Here is a 22,047-nt window from a genome sequence, read left to right on the forward strand (position 1 = left end):
GCTCAGCAGTCTGGGGCGCTGATAAGGGACCCGCCGCTCGGGCCCTGACAGGCCAAACGGAGACGCCGTCGGGTCTGCTGCACACTGCGGGCCGAGGCGCTCCACCTGAACCCCTGAAATTCATTCATGAACTCATTATTAAATGGCTCATTTCTTTTTTTTAAAGAAAAACGATTAGCACCTTTTTTCCTCATTGTCGTTTACCTTTAATGTGCCGCTAATTGCCATTGACGGATGAGGCGGCCGTGTGTTTCTGCGAGGAAACAGATGCAAGCGGCGCAGCGGCGGCGCTCCTCTCACGGAGGCCTTCAGTGGAAGAAAAAAAAAAAACGATAATTTATCTGCTTCTGGATTTCGACTCGACAGTGAGCTGCCACGCGTACACAACAGGCAGGAAGCACAGGATGGATGGGGCGTGTCAGGAGAAACCAAATGAAATGTTGCTCTAGTGTCATTCTGTGTCATTTGCCGCCAACCCCGGGGGCAAAAAGCGCCCAGACTGCTGGCTAGGGCGCTCCCTCCCTCCCCTGTATCGGACGGAGCCTTCTGTTCGCGCCGCCATGCTAATGAATGACTCAGCTGGGAATATGTAATACTGTGAAAAGGTCACCGGAGACATGTGTATCACATTACTGTTAATGATAATAAAAAGAACAATCTGCGCGAAATCCATCTTTCAACTGCTTTCTTTTCTTCTCCTCCGTCCCGCTGAGAACGCATTTATCGTTTTCCTCCCTGTTCGTGATCACAAGCACGTGATGGCCCCCCCCGCCAAAAAAAAAAACTTTATCCACACATTTTGTCTTCTCCTCTGCTGACAGCAGGGACAGCGCTGTAGATTATGGTGATGAAAGGTCTGTCAACGTATGCAACAAATCATCATGAAAAACAGCCGTGTCTTCTGAAATGCCATCAATTCTGCTTCATCATAAGTCGTCAGTATTACATGCCCATAGCTTGCACCTTTAAGACGAGATGCATACAGTTGGGCCGGAGTGGTGTGACTCAACACGCATGAATGATGGATTCGGTGTATATTCATTATTACTAATATGTTGTGTTGTGCAACTGCTGTCAATAAATCTGTTTAAAAAAATAATAAAGTCTGACTGCTGACGATTTGTGTCTTTTTCTCCATCACTGAGGTGATAAGTATGTGCAGCGTCGGGCACTAAGACCCTGCGGACCACGTCTTCATACAGCAACATGACAGCTCAGCTGTTCTGAAGACACAAAAGGCTTACACTTACCTAGAGTGTGTGGTTTCGGGCCCAGGGGGCTTGGCTCCGCTGACAGGACACACAGGGGTGTACGACGTGGGGACCACTGCATCCTGGGCCAAGGGTGAATATATTCATTCAGCTGTTTTTTCTTCAAATTTAAATGTTATCGACGATGTAGAAACACAGACATTTACACTACACTGTTCTTTAGCGAAGGAATGAATAATTAAATCATGAGACACATCTATACATATTGCAATAAAATACTTCATTATATCCAATACTTTAACATCATGACAGAATCATTTACGCATTTTAAATCTTGATTTGAAATAATGCAAAAATGACTAGAAGAAAAACACATTTGAAACAGACATATATTTATCAGAGTGCCAGATATAGTTGTAATAGATGTAATAGATTTGCAAATTAAATGAGACTGAAAATTCCCTCTTCACAGGATCTCCGTTTCCAATCAACTCTGTTCTCCTTTGTTGTACCACCTTTAAGAAGCAGTTGAAAACCCACTTGTTCAAAAACGAGTCTAACACTAACACACGCACATGCACACTACACAAATTTTTTTTTTTTTTCGTCTAGCACTTAACAATCTCCGAGCATGTTCTTTTCCTGACAAGTTAGCCCTTATCAGGGCTCTTAGTTTTGTAAACTCAAAATCTATAGAAACCGAATGAGAATTGCTGGTGTCTTCCTCTTGTAAGTCACTTTGGATAAAAGCGTCTGGCAAGTAAAGTAAAAGTACAGACTTAGTTTTAATAGATGTTTTTAGCAGGCGCAGGTAAAGTTCTGACCTCTGATCTTCTGGGTGGAGAACCCCGTGGAGAATCTGGCTGATGGTCCCTGGTGAAGTCGGCACGTGTCTATTGATTGCTAATGAGTGTCTGATCTAATTCAGCCTGTAAAGTTGGTAACTTGTCACTATGGCAATCAATTAAAGTATGAATTCTGACATGAATTTGTGATTTGGCTTGACCTATATCCTGAATCCATGACGCATGGACACTGTCATAACCTCTCATGACACCCGGCTAGATAAAGTGTATAAACACCTTCTATCCTACACAATAGGATACTTTTCTCTATACATCTATACGTCATGAACACAGAATACATGTGGGCAAAAAAAAAAACAAAAAAACAACACATCCCCTCCCACACACACACACACTCAGAAAAACACACACATGCACATCCCCACATGACAACGATTGTCTCGCTTGCCTTTGTCTGAATGTTGGTGTGTGTGTGTTTTTCTCCAGCCATGGAGACCTCATCCTGGGAAATTGAGCAATTTCTGATTGAAAACAGTGCCTGTAATTAGAGTGCTCACTATTTGTAACCACTTGGCATTACATTAGTATGCAAAGCTGGCAGCCAGCTAATCTGGGGGAAAACGTTTGTTTCCTTAATTGCACTCTTAGGACAAAAGTGAGGAGGAGGGGGGGGGGGGGGTGGAGGTGGAGGAGGGGTGTTGAACAGAGTATAATGTTAACGTGCCGTAAGTGCAGTGGGTGTGGGGAGGTGTGTGTGTGTGGGGGGGGGGGTCTCTATGCGTGTGCGGATATGGCTCCCTGAACACAGGGGTTAAACCATTAAACCTTACTAATGGGCATGAGAAAACACACACGCACTCAAATAGACTAACACACACGTCCCATCCGCCCCGGTGTCGGAGCTGGTGAATGGCCTCCTTAGCTTAAAGTGATAGATGAGCTCGTCTCCCCTTGCACCCATTCAGCGGCATGCAGGAGCCGTGACTCTTCCTCCTACGGGAGAAGTGACTGTCACCATCACGTTACGAAGTCGGTCTGTAATTCTGATGTACGTCGTATTTTTACATGACACAGCAGGATTCACAAGAAAGGGCTACCTGTTCCCTTAAAGCTGTAGCTGCCAAATGATGTCTTCTTATGAAGATGCCAGAGGAAAGATCTTCATGAGCTCATACCACAGATAAAAAAACATGATGCAAGTAACAAATAAATTCATTTTAGAGTTATTTAAAGAAAATATCAGTACATACTCAGATTTGGTTTCTTTTTGGTCCCTGTCTAAAGTCAAGTTTCAGTGGTTTCTATTTTTTTTTTTTTTTTTTTATTCAATACTAAAGACCATGAATAGTAATAATAGTAATATACTATTTTCGGCATCATTTCCATTCGATTCGCAGCTTTTACAGGTTGGCAAGCTCCTCATTTGTACTCCAAACATCTCACAGGTCCTCTGATGCCGGACACCAGGTTCGCCAACATCTACTCCTATACCTGCGACAGGTTCCAGAAGCTCGTACCCGGGACGGGATTCCCGTCTCTCACCCTCCCCGCCCTTATTCACGTTGTGGAGGTGTCATCTGAGGAGGCTGCCTCCCCAGCTGAGCGAGAACATTGTCTGCAGGAGGCATGTGGAGGAGGAGCTCCTCAGGTTTTACTCCTGTTTGTTTAGCCTGAAAAATCTGGAAATAGTCCCGGGGTTGTAAAGAGATCTGTCAGGGGGTATTACAGGCATATTTATGACCTGTGACCATGTCAACAGCGACATTTTTACATCTCTCACCGCATTACTCGCATCATTCTGGAAAATCAACGCATGATGGAGGACAAAGGTGGCGAATGGCCAAGCACCGAGCTTATGAAAATCTGTCTGTCTCTTTAAACTCTTATTCGATATTGATTGGGATTGTTATTGCTGTGTATATACATATACAGACACCATAAACAAGTGATGGGGGAAAAAAAAACATAAAAATAATGTAAAATGATGTTCACTGCAAAAGCAATATTTGCCATAGCCCACAGCTGGCATGCAGGAATTATTCCACCGCTGACTGACAAATGCCCGCGTGGGACAAGCAGGCCTGTTCAATGCTGTCTCCACAAGCACTTCTGTCTCTCAGAATCAACACAAACAATTCCGCACATGAAAAGTCTGCATCTGGTTAGCCCAGAGTCAACTGAAGACTGGCCTGCATGCGCACGAGGTGTAAAAAAAATGGTCAGGAGAGCAAGATTCTTTACAATAAGTACACAAAGCAGACAGCAAGGATTCAGACCTCTACACGGTCCAGGGTAAGTCCTCTTCATTTCTCCTCCATGTCTTACAAACCGCATAATCTTGACCAGCCTGCATGGCTGAAACAGAACGATCCGGATATCTGGATGTACCTGTGATGCCCAGAAAACCATAATTATGCTCCAAAGCGGAGACCGGGACGAGTGTGGGGTCGTTGAACAGGTAAAAAAATAAAATAAAATAATGATTTTACTGTCTTTAATATGAGCCAACAAGAAAAAAGGAACAATTCAATATTTACATCAGATTCACATTAATAGTTCTTTTTTTTGTTGCCTGGAACGAAAAGAGAATTTTGATTTAACTGAGGGGGCAGAGGCCGTGTAATAATTGGCAAATGTCATCGCGGTGCAGACAAAATGAAATATTGTTTTATTACTAATCTATGGAAAGTACTACATTAACCCTAAAGGTGACACTAAATACTGGCTTTGTTTTTTTTTTTTTTTTTTTTTACAAATCTCCAGTTTATCCTGTATTTTAATATTTAACAATTTGGACGTTTGTGACGTCTCTGCTGTAATTTCTAGATCACGGGAAACACTAATTATCAGACTATTTTAAACGAATTAAAGATCATAACACGTGTTATTATTTTTGCATAATAATCGGGTCAGAACCATAATACAGCAACTACTATCAATCTAACAATGTACATCATAACTAATATTTTACAAATCCGCTCTGATGCGGAGATGTAAAGACAAATATTAAATTTCTCGTTTTGATTTGAAAACCGTTTTAAAAATGTTGAAAAAACAAGCATTAAAATATTAAGAACTGACAACTTAAAAAGAAAGTTTTTAAACTACTTCGATAAATCCGATGAAACTTGAACATTCCGTGTATGGTGTAGTGCCTTAAAACGACGTCATATTTAAAAGCTCCATACATTTATTTCAAGCATTAAAAATCAGAAACATGTACAAAGCCATCGGTTTTTATTCATAAAACAGATTTATACAGAGGATACAGCCGACCTATATAATATAAAGCACATTAAAAGTTTGATACTTTAAAAAATGTATTGTTACATTCAACCTGTATGTTCATAACCAGGGGTACAATAAAATAAACGCCTTTATTCAATGGTTTTAATTGCCTAATTAAGAAATGAAAACCAATCCGCACATCGGAAAATCATAATTAGACATGAATGCAAATGGTGATAACACGGTGTTAGATAAAATAAGCGAAAAGCATCATTTTCAAGTAAATAATATTAAAAGAAACGTTGCCTTTTCATATATTACCAAGTGTCACGCACTGTGGCGCTAATGCCACAGAACAGAGAGACACGAAAAGTCACAATCTGGTCATAAAACAATGTGACGCGCGCACTAATGAAACGAAAATCGCGCGAAAATCTTTACAAGCGCCAACTGCATAAAGAATAAACCAAAATGAAATATATATATATATATAACAGTGATTACAGTCACAGTGCGCTAATATAACATAATTACAGTTATGAAGTGTGGAAGTGGGAGTTTTGCACGTGATATTTATTTGGGAATATTTATATAGGAACAGGAGGAATGGGGGCTGAATGGGGGCAACACGTCCTCCAGTTAAGGCCAAGCGGCTTTTGGCGGGGGGCTGAATCGGGTCTTGTGTGTACATTGAGGGTCCAGTGTTCAGGCAACAAAAGCGACTTAATCCAAGTAATTTACACAATGCACAGGCCGTGTTTACACGGGTTAGAAGAAGGCCCTGCCTTTTAAAGCAGACAGAAATGCTCAAGTGGCGCATCCCGGCCTTCTGGGGGCAGAGAGAGGTACAGACGTACGGACGTATGGACGTACAGACGTGGAGACGTACAGAAGCTCCTAAACCCGTTTACCTGAATGCAGGTCTCCGAATGAGTTTCTAAATCCAACTTCAACACCAATTAACACATTCCGTTATTACTAACCTCGCGTGCCTACAATACACACGCACACACACACTCACACACACACATACACACACATGCACCTATATATGATTATGCATATGTATGTATATAATCAATTATAAAGCAATTAAATACTATCGACGGAACCACGTGATGCGGGCTGATGCAGCGGCTTTTCTTCTGAAAACGAAACATGAAAAAATATTTGGAACAACACGTCATTTGTTTAAATGTCGTGGGATTTTACAGCAGCAGTCAAACGAGACAAAAAGCTCCAGAATTAACATTACATATAACCTTGGTGGAATAATAAACCAAGAGTACACGTAATAAGCACAATTTAAAAAAACCCGTCCACGTCAGAGGCATTTAAACGAAAAGTCGTCGTCGCTTTATTTAGGTCTTTTTTTCTGAGCTGCATCGTTTCTTGCCGTGAAAAGGTCCCGGCCGCATCGTGAATATATCTCAGGGCGATTTTAGAGACGAGAAGAGACGAGAACAATTCATCAAATTCATTATCATTCATTATTACCATTCATCAAATTCATTATTATTCCGGCCATCAGGGGACGGGTTGCCAGGTTGGGGTGTCTGGGACAGTTTCCGATGTTTGGCCTTGATGCCTCTCGTCTGCAAAGCTCTTCATCACGCTCCTCTTCCTCAGCGACGCGGAGGACCGGCTCTCGCGGGACCGCGACATCAAGCCACACGCCAGCGCCCGGAGCACGGATGTCATTTTTGTCAAAGCAGACTGAGCAGTGACATGGAAAAAAAAGAGAAAAAATGTGAAACGTTTGAGGCGGGCAAACACCCGTCACACAGGAGAATAATACTAATAATTTTAAAAAAAGTTTAGATTGTTTCGCGTGCCACACGGTGCCAAAAAAACCACATGACGCGAAGATCATTAGGAACTAGACTGCTAGGCCAATCTTAACCAAGGTTTTCCAGGCACTGTGTTAAATTAAACAGTTTCTACAGAGTGGATCTAGGCTATTAGGCGCGATGACGTCACGGGGTGACAGCTGTCGCAGGTGATCTCTGTCCCCACCCCTTTCCTGTCGAACAAGTCGCATCTTTTACTCTATGGGGGCTGGTTACAGCTTCCTGACCTTTGTTACCTAATGGTGCTTGTAGACTCCAAATATATCAAACATGACAGCACATCACACCAAAAGCTTAACTTTTTCACCCGCTATAAGACAAGGGAGCACTTTCTACTCCTGTACCTACAAGCATTTGGGGACAGTGACCAAAACACGCTGTGCTGATATTCGGATATTTCCTCATTGCCAGCGTATAATAGTATTATAGTGCATAATAGTGCTGTAGTGGCTTTTAGCACAGACATCATAATCAATAAATACATATGTTTCTGTGCTGTAGTTTTATATAGTCAGAAAATGCTCCTAAAAAGTTGTGATGTAAAAGTAAAGAGTAAAGAGCTTTACATGGGCTGTTGTGAAATGCCTTGCATGACCATCCCGAGGTGCGTTTTATAGTTTGCGGGCCTTATACAGTTCGTGAGACCCACTTCAGATTACTTCGATTTATTATTTCATCAACCACTGAATCCCTGGGTGGTCAGTTCCATTATTCCTCCTGCTGGTACCCTCCTGCTGACAGCACTTGCCTCTTCGGAATTCATAAGCTAGCCTACTTCAGACTTATTTGGAGGTGCGTAGAAGTCACTTTGAATAGGAATAGAATAGAAAAAGCGTCTGAAACATCAGCATCAGACTGGAGACCATCACTCTACTGCCACCTCACTCATTCAAAAGTGGACAACCCATTCATAACAAAACTAAGCAATCATTACAACAATTCTCCCAAGGTATTTATCCGAAGGGTTCTTATTTTTACTTATTTTGTAACTTTTCTCTTAGTACCAGTACTTTGAATTGCACTTATATGTTGTAGGTGTATCATTTGTCTGTCCTTACTAAAACAGTGAAAAAAAGGAACAGAATTTCTGACAAAAAACATATACGCGTATATGAATAAAATTGTTGTGTAACCAATTCCTGCGATTTTCCATAACTATAGGCACCCCTTTAAAATCTCAAAGGGCCATGGCTTTGCACTGTAGTCACTCAAGGTCACAACCCTGCAGGAAATATGAGCTACCATGGCAACACAAAGATGGCTTCTGAAGGCTTAGCATAATTTGCCCCTAATAGAAAAATAACGGCGCCAAATCCTGTCCTTAGTGCGCTAGCTTATTCGATGGAGACAGACTCCCACCTGTGATGCGCATAGTCGCCTCACCAGTCTGCAAAGGCCAGTGAAAAATGAAAAGAGTCCATTTGAATAGGGGTGGGGTTCTGTGACCAGCATACAATATCCAAACCCCTCCCCCTAAAAAAAAAAGATAGATCAAAGCTATAACCCTTCCACACCGAAAAAAAAAAAAACTTATTGCCTAATTAGCTTTTTTTTTTTTTTTTACAAATCTTGTGCAGGTGATGGGGCGAAATGAATAATGGTTTAGGGTCTGGATTTGTAAAAAAAAAAAAAAAAAGACTTACATGGTCACTTGAAATATAAAAAATGTGAACTAACACATTGTTAGCCCCTCCCCCCTACCGCTCACTGTCAGTCCCAATCGTGAAATGTCTGGATTGCTTTCCTCGCCACCTTTTGTCTTTGTTGCTATGTGTGTGTCGGTCTGTTCGGGGACACAGGGACACGGGGTACGCATGGAAGAGCACCACACACTTCTGCCGATTCAGCGTCCGTCTGTCTGCAGCGAAACAATACAAACCATTTTCAAGAACATTAGCGCTGCAGCTATTATGGAATGAGCATGTCCAGTGGAAGGACACTCTCCATTTCAATGCAAAAATCGAATGAAATTAAAATAATTCTTTAAATAAAAGGCTGCTGAGACCAATGGCGAGACCAATTCTACTACACTGGATCGCTCCTTCTTCCATCTGCCTTCTGTGTATTCATGTGTTTTAGCCTATTTGCCCCCGTCTAAAATGAACAACCTCTCAACCCCATTCAGCAGCTTTCACCGAACAGAAGCCCTGCTCAGCGTAATTCATTCCCTGTACTATTTACAGGGGCATTTCAGGTAGCCTAATTGACGCTGTAGCTCTAAATGGAAAATCAGACCGGGTAATCATAGAATTATAATGCGCTTTTAGCTGCTTACCGTAATAGCCTGAAAAGCTTAGTGACATCTAACCGCCTGCTATTCCTATCTGTGAGATCATGTGGAGAATATTGGAGAGCATGATATAATTTGCCGTGCTACAATGCTGTTGCCTCTTATCTGAAAAATCCGAGTTCTTTGCTTGTGATAACCTAAAAGGATAGGTTATTAGTAGTGGAAAAAAGGAATCCTTTTGTTATGCAAATGAGGACTCCCCAGTCATTGTCTTCTATCTAAAGCATTTTAAGACGTCAGTTTCGCATTCTCGATATTGGTTCATTAATCTTTTGAAATGCCACCCCCCCTTTTGTGTTGCAGATACTGTACACCCTAAACAGTGGCTCAGATCTCTTCGCTTTCTCCTACGATCTTTCATTGTCAGATCTCCATAGAAGCTTCTATATTCTCGCTGTGTTCCTGACACAGTGTCCATATAGCAGGCTGGCTGGACATGGTATCTCTGGGCTGAATGGGATGTGACAGGCCTGGTTTGGACCTTCACCGTTGGCTTTGACTGGGGTCGAAAGCAGGAGGGGAGACAGCGGTGTAATTAAATCTGTACAGTGCGCAGGGCTGGGCCAGTGCAAGGGCAGCCTCTCCCCAGAATCCCACTGATTCTCCTTTCTAAGCCCCCAGTTTCAGAGCCTTAACCGGAGCACCTTTCTACATCAAAGCATGCCAAGAGCGTCGTTTTCTCAAGGACTCACGTCTTCAGGAAAGAATGGCTTCTGCTGTGAGACGGGACGCTGCTGGTCTCATTTGATTTGCATGGACGCCCACTCTACCACCACCCTCCCGGTGAGCCCACCCCCCCCCATCCCCAGCGCCCGTTGCAGTCCTGGCTTGATCCGACGTAGCCGCTGATATCTGAGGAGATCACACGAGGAGGTGCAGAACCTTAAAGGCGAGGAGGAGCAGCGCATCCTAGCAGGAAGCTCCATTAAAACTTGCTCAGTATGCTGGTCAGGGCCTTCAAAGTGCCGCAGCCCTCTGGCCTTGGTGCACTCAAAGGGCGTCGGCACAAAACTGCGTGGAGGCGAACCCGGCCCCCCGTTTATTTAATGAGTCCAGGGGTATTTAGTATGCGGCGGCATATTCCGAAATCTCTCGTTTTTTTTTTTTAACAGAGCAACCCGGCAACCTGCATGTGACACAGGCAAATGGGGACATAGAGAGAGAGAGAAGATTGTGTCCTGAGATCAATTTCCAGCTTAGCACCGGGCAATTTCCAGCAGTTAGGCACTCCGCTTAATGTCAGAAATGAGACGCATCGCGAGACATTAGCATGAACACAAAAGCGCTTTTTTCCCCCTCCTACTCGGTCTTGATTGAGGCTTCGTAATGGATTTTTTTTAAGAGCGCTTCTCACAGGTACGCAGTCCAAGATGATGATGCTGTGGAACTGATGCGATGTAAGACAAGGTACAAGTCCACGTTTAGCGTTTAACACATTTCTTTTTTTTTTGCAGATAGAGTTGTGCTTGCATGATGTCGACACCACAGCACAGTTGCATGCTGGGAATGCTGCGCTCTGCAATTTCAGAAACGCTTTCTGCCCGCCCGCAGCCCCTGTGCCATTTTGTTCTGTTCACCAAAGCTCAAGACTCGAGCGCGTGAGGCCGACGCAAAAGAGACATGCCCGGCACCTGACACCAAACCCCTTCCCGCTTGACAACCACCAGCAGTCACCTGCAAGAGATTAAGGGGACAGTGGAGAATATTGGGGTCCCCATACCCAGGAGGCAGCTGCCGCTGGAGCTAATTAAACCCCCCCAGTAACAGAGCCGCGACTCAGCTCCACATCAAACGGCACCTCCGACGCGACCGGCACCGGGAGCCTGCTGGGTCTGGGGCTCGACCCCGGGAACTCTGGGCCAGGGTTTGCCGGACCAGACGTACCTGGATCCGTGCAGACCGGGATCTGATGGGTGGCAGCCCTGGCCTGGAGAGAAGAAAGAGGAAGGTCACATCGGCCAGGCCAAAAGAAAACACCAAAGCGCTGAGTGCCATCTGGACACGCAGCTCGGTTTTGTGGAGATGTGCTTGGCTGGACCGACCCTGTGCAACACCATCAGATTTATTATTTTTTTTGAAGATTTACATTTTCCTCTCAATCCAAAAAAAATCTGTGCTGAACCAAGAAGATTCAGTGCATCTTCGCTATTGTCATCTTTCAAAACAAATATTATTATATAAGTGGCATTATTACTGTTGAAGAAAAGCTGCATTCAGCACGATGCATTTTTAGGGCGAGCTCAGAAATGTAATCCCATTGAAAGAAACAGGCAGTCGTATTTTTAGAGGCAGAATTTGATAGGAAAGCGAGGAACTTTGCATCTGTCGCGCTCTCCACCTCCCTTTTAATCTGTCTATCCATCACCCGGCTGCACGTCTGTACACCTGTTGGGGTGGGAGTCAGAGAACTGTTACTCACTTTTCCATCACTCCGGCATTATTGAGCGGCGGCGATGTGCTAAATCAAAACGCGCAGAACACCGGAGATCCTTCCTCACCTCGGCACAGATCATCTTGACACTATTTTTGCCATAAAATTCCATATCAGAGTCTCTGCAGATGTCAGGAATCAAGCCTGATGTTCCTTAGATTCCTTCCCAGCTGTCTTAATTTAGCACTACACTGGGGTCACTGGTTTTTCCTGCGTTTCTGACTCTTTTCCAAGCTGCATAAAGGGTGTTAAATGCTTCCACATTTCCTCCTTCAAAGGGGTCAGTGTGCGCTAACGCATCGCATTTAACCCTATTTCTGCCTTCAATAATACATGAAATATTTCTTATCACTGCCATATCTGCACCAAGCAGCATATTTAGGTGTTTGTGCACATTTCTATGGAGTATAGTACCTCTACTGTGTAAATGATTGTGATGATGATATGCTGTTGAAATGAACATTTTAGGCAATGTTATGCACATACGGTTATTACGGAACAATCATTAAAATATAATATGTGATAACACGCATGAATGGACATCTGTGCACAACACAATTCAGCGTTTGATTTATCTGTTTTTTCTTCCCACTTCCCTTTAGATTCCCTTGCACACATGGCATTAGGATTTGACGTTTGACTATTTCTGTGGCCAAATCTGCCAGAGGCCACATCCATCATGCTGCCTTTCCAAAACTGGATCCATTAATGCTGTCAGGGAAGGGTTGTATCCTCTTCACTGTATAATACGAATATGAAGGGATTCCGTCCCCAAGCTATTGTTTTTCCGCACGGCTGTCTCCCTCATTCAAGGTCTGTGCGAGCCAGTCGCTTGTCTTGGGAGGTGGACCATACATGGACCAGATATGTTTTACCATGGAAACTGGTAAGTGTTCACTTCATGCTAAGCAAATTCCGACATCTTTTTATCGTGACTAAGCGTTGTGATATTCTGCACTTTGCATTGTGGGAGCAGTCCAGATGGACTGGCCGTAGTTCCCTATACACATCAATGCACCTTGTGAGCCCTGTCCCTAGAGCTCCTGTTGGACCACGTTTTCAAGTTACTGACTAATTCATACCCCAAGACCTCATGTTGTCTGTTGCAACTGTTCTCCTGACTCACAACAAGTAAGTAAAAATAAATTCCCACCGATTTACACAGATTGATTGATGGCCATCACTGCCACTTGAGGAGGCTTTTGTTGCTCTCCTCTCAGTTATTTATATGAAGCAGAGAAAACACTTCAGCACTGCTCTAGTGGCTAGAGGCAATTTGTTATTACTGACAAAAAACACGATCCTTACTCTTGCCCTACTTCTAGCATATCAATTTCCAGAACTTACTAGTTGCTGCCTAGTGTCTCCACCCATTGTGATCTGATTATCAATATTATACACTTCACTGGTGTTAACAGTGTGGAAAATGGGTGCAAATATCAGATTCCCCTGGCATTTGACAGAATGCAGTATGTTGGATATAAGGCTCCCATCAGGATCCCACCAGCAGCATTGGTGGGTTTGAACGTGTTACACAACCTCTTGGTGGTACGAAGCAAGTCCGTCATCAAACTGCATAAAAATGTGGGGCGAGGAAGTTCACTCGGGCAACCTAGAAGCTGAAGTGGCCACTGATCTGATGCCCGTGAGTGTGGTCTCAAAATGACTTGATGCTGTGCCTTCCTGCCAGGGGTTGCTCCCAGCAGGGACTGGGTGGAGGTGTTTTGTGTTTCACGACAGCCTCTGAAAAAGCGATCACATTCACATGAGGACACCGGTGTTGGCACAATGACAACAGCGCACCACACCACACCACACCACACCACATAGTATGCTCTCCGTCCTAGCCACTAGAAAACGCAGCCAAAAACTCATCCCTTTTCCTCCCTTTTTCCAGAATTATTCAATCCATGGTGGAGTGGATACTGCGTTTCCACCTGCTGGGCTCTCAAGGTTTTGCCCGAGCAGAATAAAGATGAAGGCTGATGGGATTTTTCAGGCCCCTAATAGCATTCGGCCATCCTGGCCTTGGCCCTCGGTTGTTGTGTAAAATGGAGCGAAAGGCAACTTAAACGCTCCACGGTGGTTTTGTGGCGGCGAGCTCGGCGGCAGCTGTGGCTGGCTGGCTGCGCCGTTCCGTGCCTGGGATCCGTCCCTCTGCCGTGCCAGTCATGTGCTCGCAATCTCATTACACCATTCACTGCCAGCCTCCACGCAAGCGAGGGCTCCCGATGCTGTGTAATCAGCAGACGTCTTTATAGAGGAGCCCAGTGGTGCGTGGAGACACGGAGGCTAATTCGGAAATGACATTTTGGTAATTCTCGCTCTCTCTTTTTGGTGTCTTCATATTGTACATATCGGACCAGCAAACCGGTTACATTTAGGTCCTCAATGTGGCCCAGAGTCAGGAATACGGCTTCACTTGGCAAGTAAGTTGTGGGGATAAAACCAAAGGCCACGCCGGCACGCTGTTGGGGTTTATCACTTTATTTTTTCCAGCACGACTCAAATGACATTAGCTGCTAATCACTGGAAAAGGGCCCTTTACCCTCCTTAATTGACCGAGCAAAAAAATGCGACAGCGTGCTAGTTTTAAGATCGAAAACTAATTTTCGAGACAACAGTCATCTGAACATTGTCAGAACAATATTTTCAGCCCATCACGCAGTATCGAATAGCTGGAATGTTTTTTTTTAGATTAAATAAAAAACTTCCAAGAAGCTCTATGCATGGCACATGTATTGACATAAAAAAACAGGCACCATTATAAGAATTTTTAAAAGCACCTCAGGTGAATTGTGAATATTTCTTGTCATGTAAAATATTGTACCGCATGAAACTAAGGAAGCAGAATTTGAACAAAATTCCGAAACGACGGAAGGAAATAGCCCAGAATGCGGTGGGACTGGTTCGGAGGTGTGCGCAAAGGTAAGCCTTATGAATCTTCTTCTGTTTTGTGAATGAGGGCAGAGCGATAATTTCATCTCCAATATCTAAATTATGGCAAGACTTAATTTTCTAAAATGATTCATATTTTCTGTTCGCTGTCAGGAATTTTTTTTTTGCGTATTCAGAAAAAAAAAATCTATAAGGAAACTACAAAATACGTATACGATTTTTTTGCGATCCCTTTTCAAATGATCCATTATGCACTAGGCCACTTTGATGAGTCTGTATTACACCCTTGTTGACGTTATTATCTTCGTCGCTTACGTTCTGCATTTTAGCGCTCCTCTTAGCACCACTTTTATATTACAGCATTCTGCTAATTGCACAGTTAGACTGAATGAAATTAGTGTAGCTACACGTATGTTAAACAAAGAGAGGGACCCCCCCCCCCCCCCCCCCAGAGCCTGCAAACGGTTGACAGGATGTGAGCGTTCCTGCCCTGGGCTCACAGATGGGGCAATGATAAGACAGCACCTTCACAGTTGTGACTCCCAGGCCCGGAGGTAATGGGAGTTTGGGGTGAGGATTCGCACTCCAGCTGAGGTGGGCAGGGACCCGGTGAAGCAGGTTGTCATTTGTTACATCACATCTCTTTTTCCTGGTGCCGACTCGCAGTTCGCTAACAAGCACATGAAAAATGTAGTTCTGTTTCTTCCATTATCAGCCCGGAATTGACTGATGCAAAGATTGCTGTGTAGGTAACGGAGTTTTTAAAAAAGTATCACAAAGAAAGGCTAAGTAACAACACACTCAAGCAAGTACCAGCAAAGCCACTGTGGTAGCAGAACCGATCATTTTAACGTAATCAGACGTAGTCACGATTATTACATTATTATAAACAGAATAACCAGAAGCATGTCAAAATAATAATTTGAATTTGAAAATGTTTTATTTATTATTCATTTGTCAAGTGAGGGAGTGTTTATTATGTCCTAAACATGGTGACATCTTTCTATTTGTCTATCTGTCTGTCTGTCTATTATCAATTAATCATCTACTATCTATTAATCATCAGTAGCCTGCCTTGTTCTCTGTGGAGTCAAGTTACAACTTTGACTTTGGATGTTGGAGTTGAGGTCAATTTTGCTGTGCCTTTGCTGCGTCCCTGAGGTTGTGGTGGACTTCGGAGGTGGTTGTGTTTGATTAGAATGTGTTCTTCTTTTATGGTCCCTCTCTTCATTCAATGTTAATAGAAGAATATTGATGTGAATCGGCGAGGAAGTTGTCCTAACCCTTTATCCGTATTTCATTATTTTTTTCTTGCTCCACTCCCTCGCTTCATTATCAAAAGGCTAACTGCTTTTATACAGCCTCACACTGGCCACCCCTCCCCCAGAACATCCCCCCTCCTCCTACCCCTATGAGCAATCATGGGATTCGGGGCTTCAGATTAAAAGGTAATCATAAATGTCTATCTCAGCGTGTTTAAAAAAATTGATTAGTTAGTTTTCTTTTTTTTCCATTATTTAGCAGAGTGGGTCTTTCAAAGCGTGCTCTACAATATCAGAGAAATAATTCAATATTTTGGCATCTTCGGGGCCCCACCGAACTTGGGGGTTGGCTCTCTCTGTGAGGATAGGATGTTGGTTCGACGTGGTGCCGAAATCCTACATCCGCCCGGCTTCAGCATGAAGTATTTGGCCAGACGTCCTGCAACGTAGGAGATGGGGTGAATTTGAAATTGCTCTAATCATGGAGAATTTGGAAAAACAACCAAAGTTGCAGATGTAAGGATGTTATTGTCATGGTGGGACCTTGTTCTTAATGAATCCCAGCATGGTGCTGGTGTTGGTGGAAGAGGTCGTCTCAGTCTGATGCCAGAGGTGAAGTGGGAGGGGGCGCGGTGGTCTCGGGGTCCACATCGTTTCGCAGAACTGAGAGAAACGAAGCGACCAGTTGTGGCAGCCATGCGTGACCACTAATGATGGCAAGCACTGGCAGGACCCGTCACCTCGGCAGTGGGACGTCACCACAAACAAGTGACAAGATGTTGGCAGAGCACTTCCTGGTTATATAATGGTGACCTGGTTTTGTGGGGAGAAGGGGGAAGATCACAGGCTCCGCTCAGGGGGCATGGACAAATGAAGACATCAGGCAAAAAACGTAAAAAAAGGAAAACTTACATAACCAGCATCTGTTGTTCCACTGAAACAAAATTCCACACTCCCTTCTCTTCTCCCATTTGGCATCACTCTGATGCTGGAGTAACTACTAATCATGATATTTAGTGGTTGCATTCAAGGTAACAATAGCTCTAGATAATGTGGTGAGGATGGTTGCACCTGCCTTTATTGTTGTAGACTATCTGTTCTAAAGGAGTATTTTTAGAACATACATGATTAGATTCAAGGAGAGCCTGCTTAGCTTTTCCATGTATGGAAAAGTGTGTCACCACAATCTAAAAATATCAAATATTGTATATGGAGCCTGATTAGACAAATACGTTGCTGAAACCCCACCCTATATGTACAGAAATATTTCTGAAGGACACAAGGGTAAGACTTAATATAAAGAAAGGTATATTGTATGCAATGATAGGTTCTATAATAATCCTTGTTATAACCACGTAAGAAGACCATTGATGTGAGAACATGGAGAAATGTTGCATTAACAAACCCCAACATAATTCTTGCTCCAGTATCGCCATTTTCTCTCCATTTGTAGTTCAGGCGGATTGACTTAACAATAATACAACAATACAAAACAAACAATAATACAAAAAAAGGAAAATGTGGGCTCAAACACAAATACACAGAAGAGATACAAATAATAGCAATAGGCCATTATAAGAGCAATTATTTTTTATTTTTTATGCGTATATGATGTCTATTTTTTTAAAGGAATGATTTTGCAAATTTATATGCATTTCCAGTTAAAACGCTATATGGTGTTTAGTTTCCACATATATTTAAAGAAATAAATGTAATTATTATATCTATGTTTTAATAGAAATAAAACATGCTTTAAATTATTGGTGATTCTGATTTTGCAGATTAGTCAAACAACAAGTGATTTTAAAAGTGAAATATCTGTACAATTGACATTATTTTCATTCTTTCTTTTTTTTTTTTTGTTCATTTCTAGCATTTTCTCAGTTTGAATATTTCGTATACCTCTTAATGTGAAAATCCAAATTTTATTATAATTTAATAAACAATTAAATTAAAACCTAAATATTTCAAACAACGGACAGGTGATCTGTTTTTATAAAATAGCATAAACCGCTTTTGCAAGTGTTACACACATTAGTCTGAAAACACTGAATAAAGTTAATCTGTAACTGAATTATTTTTTTATGAAGTATTCATGTTGACTTTGTGAATTATTGTGCCTTTAAATGCGTTTAGATAGGAATAAGCAATTTGTTTTATTTTTGATATTTAGAATTTTTTTATTGGAAAAATGAAAGTACTAATTTTACACAGAAAAAACATGAATAGCATTGTTCCTAATGTTTTTACTTATTTACAATTTAAAAAAGTGTTTTTGCCATGTTTAAATACACAAAAAAACTGAAAAAGGTCTATTGAAATAATTGCAAAGACACAATTGCGTAAAACTAGTCAGTTTTTGCTCTAGATGAAAATCTGAAACGACAAATCATTCACACACAGGTACACCTTAATGGTCTCACTGTCCAAGTACGTTTTCGCTGTGTTAAACACACACAACACACGAGATTCAGAAACGTACTGTCTACTGTTTAACGAAGGCTGACTGGGTTTTAAATTTAAAGTTGCTGTCCAGTGTAATATTTTTAAGTGATGAAAACTTTTTTTTTTGTTCGTCCGCGTGCTCTGTATTTTAATCAGATTTTTTAAAATTGACGTAGTTAATTTTTCCCCATCTGAATTTGTTTCTGTTGCAAGTGAATGAGCCGCGCAAAAAAACAATGAAAGCCTTGTGGCTACTGTTAAACAAATTGTTGGAAAAAAGTTGAAACAGCACCACAAAGTTAATTAATCCATACTTTTGTTTGTTTGTTTATGTCTCTGATATCCATCTGTTTGCGCGGACTTTCTAGCTTAACTCCTATTCTCTCTCTTTCTTTCCTCTCTTCCTTTTTTTTTTGTTTGGTTTTGTTTGTAAAAGTTGATGTGCTGCATCAATAGCGCAAGGAGGGTTCATTAGCTATTTCAAGTTGTGAGTTAATTGGCAGAAGTTTCTTTCATTTCCAGTGAGGCTTTTTACTTCTTCAAGGAGACTGGTCATGAATGGTTTATACAAAGTCATAAAGTAATAATAGTTAATGATAGGGGGAGCAGCAGAGGAGACGTAGCGATCAAAACTGCTTCCTTAGTCAGATGCCTGCTCACTGATGGAAATGGGAAACATCTTGTCTGTGTAGAATGAAAGAACACCATCTGTTTATCACATGTTTGCTGTGTACCGGGGACTTTACATTCTGTCATCGGCTCGTTTTGCACTTTTCAACTAAGTGATAGCTAGAAATTCCAGGCTCTTTATGGGGGTCTTTTTTGTCAGTTAGTCGTGACCATTAAAAAAAATGTCAGAAAAGCCTTTACTTTAGTTACTCATCTATGATTGAGTGGTTATATGTCAAGTGAATTGTACATTTTCTTTGCCATTAACAGTGATTGAGTCCTAGTTATTACATATTGAAAATCCACAAATTGCTGCTTCTCGGCGAATTTTTGGGAAGGCGCAAAAATTGACGAAAACTGTAGAAAAAGTGTTTTTTGGTCTTCTGCTCAAGTTCATAAAGGACTCCAGCTAGCTTCCCTTTTCTTTGTAATTCAGAGAGTAGTGGTCTTCTTTCATGGCAGATCATGAGAGAGCGAGGGCGAGCGCATACAAGCTCCTCGGCAAACAGTTCCTCCCTACCGTTCCCCTCCAGAACCTCCGAGAAAGTTACCTTCCTCACCCTTTTCATTTCCAATTACAAAGAAAAGAAAGAAAGAAGGGCAAAAAAAAAAAAAAAAAAGATGACTCTCATATGATTTCCCCAAAAGTTAACCCAACTCTCTGGGAAAGAGAAGAGAGGATAAGAATATAGAGCCCCTACCACCACCAACCCTCTTTTTGCTTCCTACCAAAAAAAAGCTTTCAAGAACAAAGAATCAAAGAGACTTTTATATGAAGCTGTCATATTTTACAAATAAATAAAGCATAATGAAAACAGTGACGTCTCTCGTGGATAATGATAGGTTGCTCTTTGCTGACCCCTGATGCACGGTAGAGCTGCTGGTTGTTCTGTATGTGACAGATGATTCTGACGTCTCTGTTCATATGTAGCAGGATGAGTATATAGATAAAATATGGGACCAATCTAGAGAGAATTGGATATTAGTGAAAGTGTTGCGGGACACATGCATTATCCAACGTGCACCACGTCTGGCTGATATTGTGGGATGTTACATCACCAAATGCTTACACCAGGGAGGAAAAGACAAAGTCCTCCCCCATCCAGAAAAATGTGGGTGGGGTGTGTACATGAGTGTGTGCATGTGTGAAAACAAGGTTTCATCGGGTGACTTATCACGACGAATACAGACTGGAATTGAGAAATGTGTGACCTTCATGCTACAGGAAGCCGCTTTTCGCGGGCAAGTGTTAAGCTAACATGTTAACTGGCGAATACGTGAGCACATCAGCCTGCGAAAACCGATGTGGATCTGGGGAGACAACGGCGGCCATTTTGTCTGCCTTTGATTGCTTGTGTTATCGCGCAATGTCAGTGTGTTCGTAACGTTACGAAAATTCCCCAAAATATACGTACTTGAGTTCAGAAAATACACACATACACACACACAGGGTCCAGCGGTCGGACACAGCGGAGAGTTTGTGATTGGCAGCCTAGCATTGGATGAGCCACCTTGTGCCATATAGCGCTGAATATTCCACACGAGGCTGATCACCAGCCCACCACAAGCAGCTGACATGCTCAGAGCAGCGCTTCACACCGGACGCGAGCCCAGACCAAGTCCCGCCCCTCCTCGGAGGCACAAACACACACACACACACACACACTCACACACTCACACACACAAACAGGAGTCCATAGGTCTGCTGCGTGCCGCCCAGAGGTGACCTTGACTTGTTTACTCAACCTGGGCAGATAATCCAGACCGGTTCTAAAGCTCAGACACACGCACACACACACACACACACACACACACACACACTCACGCATACGTACAGAAGCTGCCACATCAGTCTGGCGAACTTTAGCAGAAATGAAACCGGCTGCCACTCAACGCAGCCCGGGTGTAACCAGAACAGGTAGAAGGAAGTTCGAAATACGCCGAAACTCTGATGAAGGCCGTAGTTTAAGTACAAGCAAAGTTGATCATTAATTCAGGATATTATACATTATATATCATTAGAAATGCAAAGATCTTCGAGTGGGCAATATTAATGTACACCCTGAATTAATGATGGTTCAACAGCTTTCATCTTTTTTTATTTTAAATGAAATTGAAGCTGCGTTTTGGTCATGTTTTCGGTCAAAAAAAGATGAAAGTGAACGTAAGTACATTCCATTCCGATACTCGTTCTGAAATATGGCAAATATAAGTTGACTTGGCACCACGTCTTCCTCATAGAACCCAGGCCACATGCACAGTGTCCATCACCATCACAGGAGCCGCATTCTACAGCAGGTTAATCGCCACACACCTCATCATGTGCGCACACACACACACACACACACACGCATGTGAATTTTCATGGACCACAGACCTCACTCTGACAGGCCTGGGCAAAAGAGACACACTCACCTCGGCCTGGTGTGCGGCGTCCCCGCTCCACGTGTGCCAGGAGAGCGGCAGGCAGGAGCTGCTCGGCCGCCCGACACCAACTTCTGACCACTCGACTGAAAGTTGCGACAGACGAGGAGGAAAATCCCCCCTTTTTTTCAGGTGAAGAATGAGTGCCCCATAAATCGGCGCAGGCCCCGGCTGGAGCACCCCAGGAGCAGCAGGCAATTTTTTGGGGACCGGATTATGGATTGAGACGTACAGCTGAGAGGCTAAAGTTACACATTTCATTCCCACTTCAAGGGGGTCTCTTTGCTTCCAGGAAGCCGGTCAGCTCGACCAAAGCCCCCTTTTTCATTGTCCCCTCTCCTAAATACACCCCCCCAAACCCTAAAATCCCTACATAGCTCACAGAGAAATGTGAGAGTATAGGATTCTCAATATATGTATCCTTGTAATACAAAAATAAAAAAAAAGATTTTTATTTCATTTAAATAGAAAAAAATATGGGTTATTGTGATTTCTTTTGGTGTTTGTGTCTGTGTGTATTTTTAAGAACAGCG

At 42.7% G+C, this 22,047-nt stretch overlaps 2 long non-coding RNA genes across 3 annotated transcripts in view; one reads left to right on the plus strand and one right to left on the minus strand.

Annotated features, from left to right (window-relative positions):
- Nucleotides 1-21,730, minus strand: LOC114768214 (uncharacterized). Of its 2 annotated transcripts, none has more exons than XR_003743026.1 (4): nucleotides 21,506-21,730; nucleotides 6,743-6,961; nucleotides 1,251-1,333; nucleotides 1-306 (listed from the first exon to the last, which is right to left on the minus strand). It is a non-coding gene; the product is annotated as an uncharacterized LOC114768214 (long non-coding RNA). The 2 variants fall into 2 exon arrangements; XR_003743025.1 differs by lacking the exons at nucleotides 1-306; nucleotides 1,251-1,333 and adding exons at nucleotides 2,701-3,010; nucleotides 3,115-3,148 and having other exon boundaries at nucleotides 21,506-21,729.
- The window catches only part of LOC114768216 (uncharacterized), a 21,191-nt gene continuing 11,215 nt past the window's right edge, over nucleotides 12,072-22,047 (plus strand). The window contains exons 1-2 of the long non-coding RNA XR_003743027.1: nucleotides 12,072-12,096; nucleotides 12,419-12,702. This is a non-coding gene — a long non-coding RNA (uncharacterized LOC114768216). The remainder of the gene's footprint in view (nucleotides 12,097-12,418; nucleotides 12,703-22,047) is intronic.

Source organism: Denticeps clupeoides, chromosome 18, assembly GCF_900700375.1.
Source record: "Denticeps clupeoides chromosome 18, fDenClu1.1, whole genome shotgun sequence".
NCBI lineage: Eukaryota > Metazoa > Chordata > Actinopteri > Clupeiformes > Denticipitidae > Denticeps > Denticeps clupeoides.